This window comes from Symphalangus syndactylus, chromosome 23 (assembly GCF_028878055.3).
Source record: "Symphalangus syndactylus isolate Jambi chromosome 23, NHGRI_mSymSyn1-v2.1_pri, whole genome shotgun sequence".
Classification (NCBI taxonomy): domain Eukaryota; kingdom Metazoa; phylum Chordata; class Mammalia; order Primates; family Hylobatidae; genus Symphalangus; species Symphalangus syndactylus.
Window position 1 is genome coordinate 39,332,528 of NC_072445.2, and position 6,901 is coordinate 39,339,428.

Genomic DNA, 6,901 nt, shown 5'->3' on the forward strand with positions numbered 1-6,901 from the left:
TCTCACTTCACTTTCTGCCTCTCCCTCTTTGATAGAAGCTGGAATCACACCTAGTGAAACTGACCTACTCACCATCCAAGGACAGCTTTCCTGGTGAATGTACCTAGAAGACGCTCCAGTGGAGACAGCAGAGGTACCAACACTTCGCTGCCTATTATGCTAATAGAACATTAGCTTCCTGGGCAACATCTCTATCACAACTCATTAAAGAAGTTACAGAGGTAACTGGAAAAGAATCAGGACAATTTTCACGATGATCTAAGCAGAAGGACACAGACGTGCCAGCACCCTGAAGGCTAGAATAAGGATGGAAAATCCCACAGAAGGTGATTCCAGTAAGAGAATAGATGTGGGACTAATCAACCTTGTTGTGAAAAGACACATCTCCAGCCTTGCTGTCCTGGAAACCTTCTGTCCTATGGGGGGACAGGGAGGCTCCTGACAGAGTCTCCGGGCAGGAAGTGAGAGCCATGACCCTTCCTTCTTCACATGTCACCTTGCAGAAATTCTTCTCTGGACTTTCTACAAACCACCACTCTCTCTTCATTGTGCTGAACAAACACCCAGAGCTCATCTCATTCCTGGTCCAACTTCTGTCCCCATTATTTACTTCTACCTCCCAGTAATGTCTGTCTCCCCTGTGGTAAAGTAATGTCTCCCCTGTGGTAAACCCAGAACACTGAAGATGGTTTCGGATTCCCCTTGTCCTTGCTGTGTGGGGGCATCACAGTTCTGGGGAACATTCTCTGTTGAAGAAGTGTATCTTCTACCCTCAGATCGGTTGAGGTTGGGATGAGCTGCATCTGGATCCAGAGAAACAGCCATTGCATGTATAGTTGGAAAAAAAAAAAAAAAAAAAAAGGGAGGAAAGCTGCAAATACTGGGAAGGCAGAATGGAGAAAAACAAGAGGGAGAAAAGTGGAAGGTTAGGTAAAGCTGTATTCCGTCCTAGGAGACACACGATGTGTAAGTGCCAGAAGGCTACGGTCGGACAGGATCTTCAGTAACCATCTATTCCAGCCAGGCTAGGACTGTCTAGCCAGGACGGCTGTCACACCTGAAACTCTTCCGGGGTGAGGCTTTCAGGATGGGGTCCTCCCTATTCTTCAAATGCCGGTTACTTTACTGCTTGTTCTTAAACTTAAGTCCTGTAGTATCTCCAGTCATGGTGTGTCTACTTTCATTTAAGCCTCTTCATTTTCATTTTCTGTGGGTTTATGTAATAACTGGACCATCCACTTCTCATACACCTTTATTATATTTCCAGTGATTGAAATCCCAGGCCTTGTAGTCAAAAAGATCTGAATCTTGGTAATTGCTCTTTCCTTAGTCGCTCTGATCTTGGTGACGTTACCTTGCTTCTTTCAGGCACACCTAACTCTCATAATAAGGCAAATACTTATGACATTCAGCACAGGACTATTGTGAGAAATAAACGAGATAGCGTATAGGGAACTTAATACTATGACTTCTCTGTGATGAACACTTGGTTCATTTTAGCTTCCAATATTTATAGTAACACTAATAGCAGAGGTGATAGTAGCAATAGTACTAATACTGGTAGTAATTAATCTTCTTTTCAAACCAAACATCCTCAGTAATTAAAATTTTTCTCATCAGAATTTGTATTTGTAAATTAGAATATGTTTGAATTTGGGGAGGATTAAATTAATTAGGAAATGTTTGTAGGTGCAGGGCTATTTGGAGTAAAGTGACATGCATTAGAAATTGATAGCCCACAATTCTAGAAAGACTCTAAGATGGTCAGGGGCCATTTTCCACTTCACTGAGATGCAACAAGCTCTTCTCCATCTCAGGCTGGTTAAACAATAGACTTCTTCTGAGCAAACTATGAATACATCCACCAGGTTGCTCAAGTCTCAGCTTAAATATCACCTCACTGGAGGAATTCTTTGAATGCACTATTTTGTCTCTTGGAAATCTCTTATACCTTCATAACATTCATCACAATTTGTTTGTGTACTTTCTCATAAAGCCAGAAATCTGATCTGCTTTACTTACTTGACATTGAATAAATGGTTGTATATATTTATGCTGAATGAATGAATGAATGGTCTCAGAACATAAAAAATCTGCTAACATTCCAGCATGAAATATAGACAGAGAGTGAAAACCATGGAATGAATAACCAATAAACAAACGCAAAAGTTTCCCATTTGTATGGAGGAGATTATGTGGGACAAAATAATAAGGTCACTCACCTGCTTCAACCCTTTCTTCAGTCAAAAACAGAAACAACAGGCTGGGCGCTGTGGCTCATGCCTGTAATCCCAGCACTTTGGGAGACCGAGGTGGGCAGATCACAAGGTCAGAAGTTTGCAACTAGCTTGGCCAACATGGTGAAATCTCATCTCTACTAAAAATATGAAGACATTAGCCAGGCATGGTGACGGGCACCTGTAATCCCAGCTACTTGGGAGGCTGAGGCAGGAGAATTGCTTGAACCCAGGAGGCGGAGGTTGCAGTGAGCCGAGATCACGCCACTGCACTCCAGCCCACGCAACAGTGCGAGACTCCATCTCAAAACAACAACAATAACAACAACAAAAAAATTACACGGGAAATAACGCCAAGAACACGTCTTATGTACTACTGAGATACTCTCCTCCCTCCTCCCTGTATCTTTCTGGACTCCTGGCTTCAAAATAAAATTTCCAGAAGATGGCACGTCTCTGGAAAATGCCTAGGAAATGCCTCATTAAATCCTGGGGCAGTCGAAGCCACAAGACAACATTAGAGTTACTCACTAGCATATAGCTTTGCTTTTCTCCAGTCTAAAATAAAACAAATGAATTACATTCTCTCATTCACAAAACTTTCACTTCAGAGTATGAAATTACTGAGACCACATGAAACTTGAAGATTTATGACAGTCCTATATTTCTAGGTTTATCATTTCTTAAGAACAGTTCAGGGTATTTGTCTTTTTTACATCTCCTGTTCTACTTTCCACATTTTCCACATTTCACCAACATCAGCAATGAAACACGAGGTCCTTTCGGGAGAAGAGGAGGATAGGCTTGAATCGTGGGGTGTGTTGCAAAGACGAAATATTTATGTGCTGCCTTGACACTTTCAACCCTCACATAGATCCAGACGCATAACCATGAGTTCCCCTGCTCTCACAGATATGCCCCCACCAAGTGGGAAAATTTCCCACCCAGTTAATTCCCCTATTCATCAAGCCAGCTGAACCCTGCCTGGTTCTCAGCCTATGAGGCCTCATCTTCCTGTCAGCCCGCATTTATTCAAGCAAGCCAATCAATATTTCCTTGGAAAACAAGGGACACCTCACCCTCTTGTTACTACAAAGCCTGCCTCCTATAGCCCTTGCTGGTCCACTCTGCTCCCAAGGAGCAACCCCGTGAGGTCCTGCACGGCAAGCAGTGTCCTCCTCCCCGAGGTCCAAGTTTATGTGGCTAATCGACTGCTGTCCATCTCATCTGTCCACTGTTGGGTGTCATGGGTTTGACCAACTTACACTATTTAGTATAGGGATTCCTCCCTCACCAACAAGGTGAGAGAAGGCAACAGAACAGTGGGGCAGATGAGATGGTTAGCCCAACCATCACTTCAGCGTAACTCACCTTGCTGATACAATTCCTTCCTTCTTACTGAAAGGGAAGAACAGCCTGTGAGATGCCAAGTACACAGCATGGAGTAAGGACTCAACCTCCTCTATAACTCAGAGAAAACAGAGAATTTACTAAACTCCTTCCTGAGTGGTTTTAAACTAGAAGAAGAAGAGGAAGAGGAAAAGAAAGAAGGAGGAGGAGGAAGAGGTGGAGGACGAGGGGAAAGAGAAAATGACAAAACAGATTTCACAGAAAAATAATGTCCAAAGTTTATTTTCTTGTTTATATTACAAGCTCAAATCCTAAATGTCACCTTTATATAACTAGATCAAGGAATTTACCTTAATTGAGGATTACTATATTTTTCTCACTTCATGTTTTTATATCAATGAGTTTTCTCTCTATATTGGATTCTAATATTTTTTCTCATGGGGGCCCCAGGCTCCATGACTTGTTGAGGTCTTAGAGTTCTAATACAATCCTACACGTCTCTATGTTCCAACAGGTGCCACCTATCTCCATAGCCATGCTTACAAACCTATGAATTCACAAACCCTACCGTGGCTGAGTCACAGATTTACCTTTGGCCTTCCTTTCTCTTTTTCTTCTTGGCTTTCCATGCTCTCCTCTTTTTTTCTGTTTTTCTTTCCAGGCCAAAAACACAACAGCACTCATGCAAATCAGAAGTATGGGGAAAGTTGCAGCAAATGCTGCCTCCCAAGGAGAGAAGAAGGGATCTGACACAGGTCCCAAAACCTCATCAACAACATGCACCAACAAGCCTATCCCATCCCAGGTCCCAAATGTTCCCTTCCTATTCTCCTCTTGTCCCCAAAATAAGCAACTCTAACCTCAGATAGAAGTGGTTTCCATTTGCTCTTGTCCAAACAAGGAGTTCTTCATGGAGCAGGACACTTTTCCCTTTGAGCTGTCTCACACTATGAGGGATACATCTATCTGAAACAATGCATCATCATCATAGGTCTTGTCCTCAGAGAGAGATGATATGTTCCCTCCCTTTGCATCTTTCCATTGCACCTCAGGTTGGCAAAAGCAAACAAACAACAACAACAAACAAACAAACAAACCCTAGTTTGTGCATGTCAGCTTGATTCCTTCATTTTCTGGACTTACCTTATGAATGTGAGGACTAGAACTCGGGCCTTGAGAGGAGCGTCATTCATCTGAGACCTAGCCTCTTCATTGGGAAATCCCTAACATTACACAGCAGTGCCAGTGGAGGGAGATGGAAGGAGCACACTGTTTTTGGTGGGAAGACAGTGTTTCTTTCTTTCTCCCATGAGAGAAATGTGTATCTGGGGTTCAAAAACCTTAGCAGACTTGAAACTGATACTAAAACTTACACTAAGACTTGTACCAAGGTCGGGCACAGTGTCTCACTCCTGTAATCCCAGCACTTCGGGAGGCCGAGGTGGGTGGATCACTTGAGGTCAGGAGTTTGAGACCAACCTGGCCAACATGGTGAAACCCTGTCTCTACTAAAAATACAAACAAATTAGCTGGGTGTGGTGGCGGCCGCCTGTAATCCCAGCTACTCAAGAGGCTGAGGCAGGAGGATCACGTGAACCTGGGAGGCGGCTGCAGTGAGCCGAGATCATGACATTGCACTCCAGCCTGCGCAACAAGAGTGAAACTTGGTCTCAAAAAAAAAAAGACTTGTACCAGGGCCTGCCACACATTCTCTCCCCAAGGAGAAAGAAGAAAATAGAAAAGGGGCAGAGTAAAATTTGCCAATGTTGAGTTCTTTCAGAAAAACATTTATATATCTATCTATATCTCTCTACTTCATTCATTGGAGTCTCAAGGAAAATGATCTTTCTGAGCTTATAATAAGACTTCTGGTAGTCAGTTCCTTAAACAATATCCCTTTGTACTTTTTTTTTTCAAATTTTCTTAATTCCTCTGAGTAGAGATTATCTAAAAGATGAAGGTATCCAGGTAAAGGTAGTCCATGAAGAAGTCAAGTATTCTATTTTTTTTTACACTCATTCTTTTCTTTTCCCTTTCTACTTCCTCCCCTCTTTTTTAATTCACCAGAAGCCAGGTTTACAAGTGGATCTAGGCAGCCAGCACCTTTATCAAGCATAGCATTACCAGAATTATTGAAGATGGTCTTCAAGAATAATGACCATCCTGACTTCTAAGGCTATATGTTATTTTGCTGTTTTTTAACCTAATATCACTTGGTATGGATCTTCTTATGTCTCACTGAGTCCTACTCCAGTTCTTCAAATGGAGGAAATATATTAAGAAGCTCAGCTACATCTCTTTTTGGCTAAAAAATATAACACAGCTAATGTTTACTACCAGACCTTGACCTGTCAGGAAGGACACATTTCTGGGAATCTGGAACAGAAAGCAATCAGGAAGAAAATCCATATTCTCAGAATTGCCTGAGGGAGCTGCCAGGTCTTAAGCACAGGAAATGAATGTGAGTGAAACTGGTCCTGAGCAAAATCGAGCAGATCAAAGGCTAGGAAGCAAGGCCAGCCAATAGACCAAACAGACTTTGCACCTCCTCGAAGAAGGTCAAGCCAAGATGCACTGGCTTTTGAATGCCTGTTCTAGAGCAAATCTAAGGAGAAAATCGCAGTCTGCCCCCAGCTCTCTACAGCTACTTTGAAAGTGGAAGTAATAAAAATCACCCCAGGAGACTTTGGACGGGACTGAGCTACAGAATGATAGGAATTCTAATGTGAGCTACTCAGTGTAGCTCCCTTCTCTCACTTGCAAAGGGCTGAAACCACATTATTCAGGGAGCAGGAATCATCTTCCTGTATGATATCCAGGTCTGTGGATCATCTCAATATTCAACTCACAAAGTTAACTGATTTAAAAATAAAACCAAAAGAAGCACACTTCTCCGACCACATCATGTTCACCGATGGAGGACATGTGCAGAGCTGTGCAGGGGAAATCACAGCTCAGAAATGCAGGGCTCTGTGCTTCAAGAACCTTAGGGCTTCAATAGTAGAATAGAAATTATAACACAGTTGTACAGTGCCAGAATAAAATGTGCTCAAAAGGAATTGTCTTTCTGTTTCACATTCTTCCCAAGTTTAAGTCTTGTTTCTTCATGTCACAAAGGTTTACAGATAATCAGAGACACAATTAGCAATTGCATAAATATTAGTATTGAGCCACTAATAGTTTGGCCAAAGGGAAACCTAGAGTTCTAAATAAATATTCTCTAGACCCAGGGAGGTACATTCCACCTGTTAAGAATTCAGATTTATTTGGATATAATTTGCATAAAATGAAATGCATTATTTGAAATGTACATT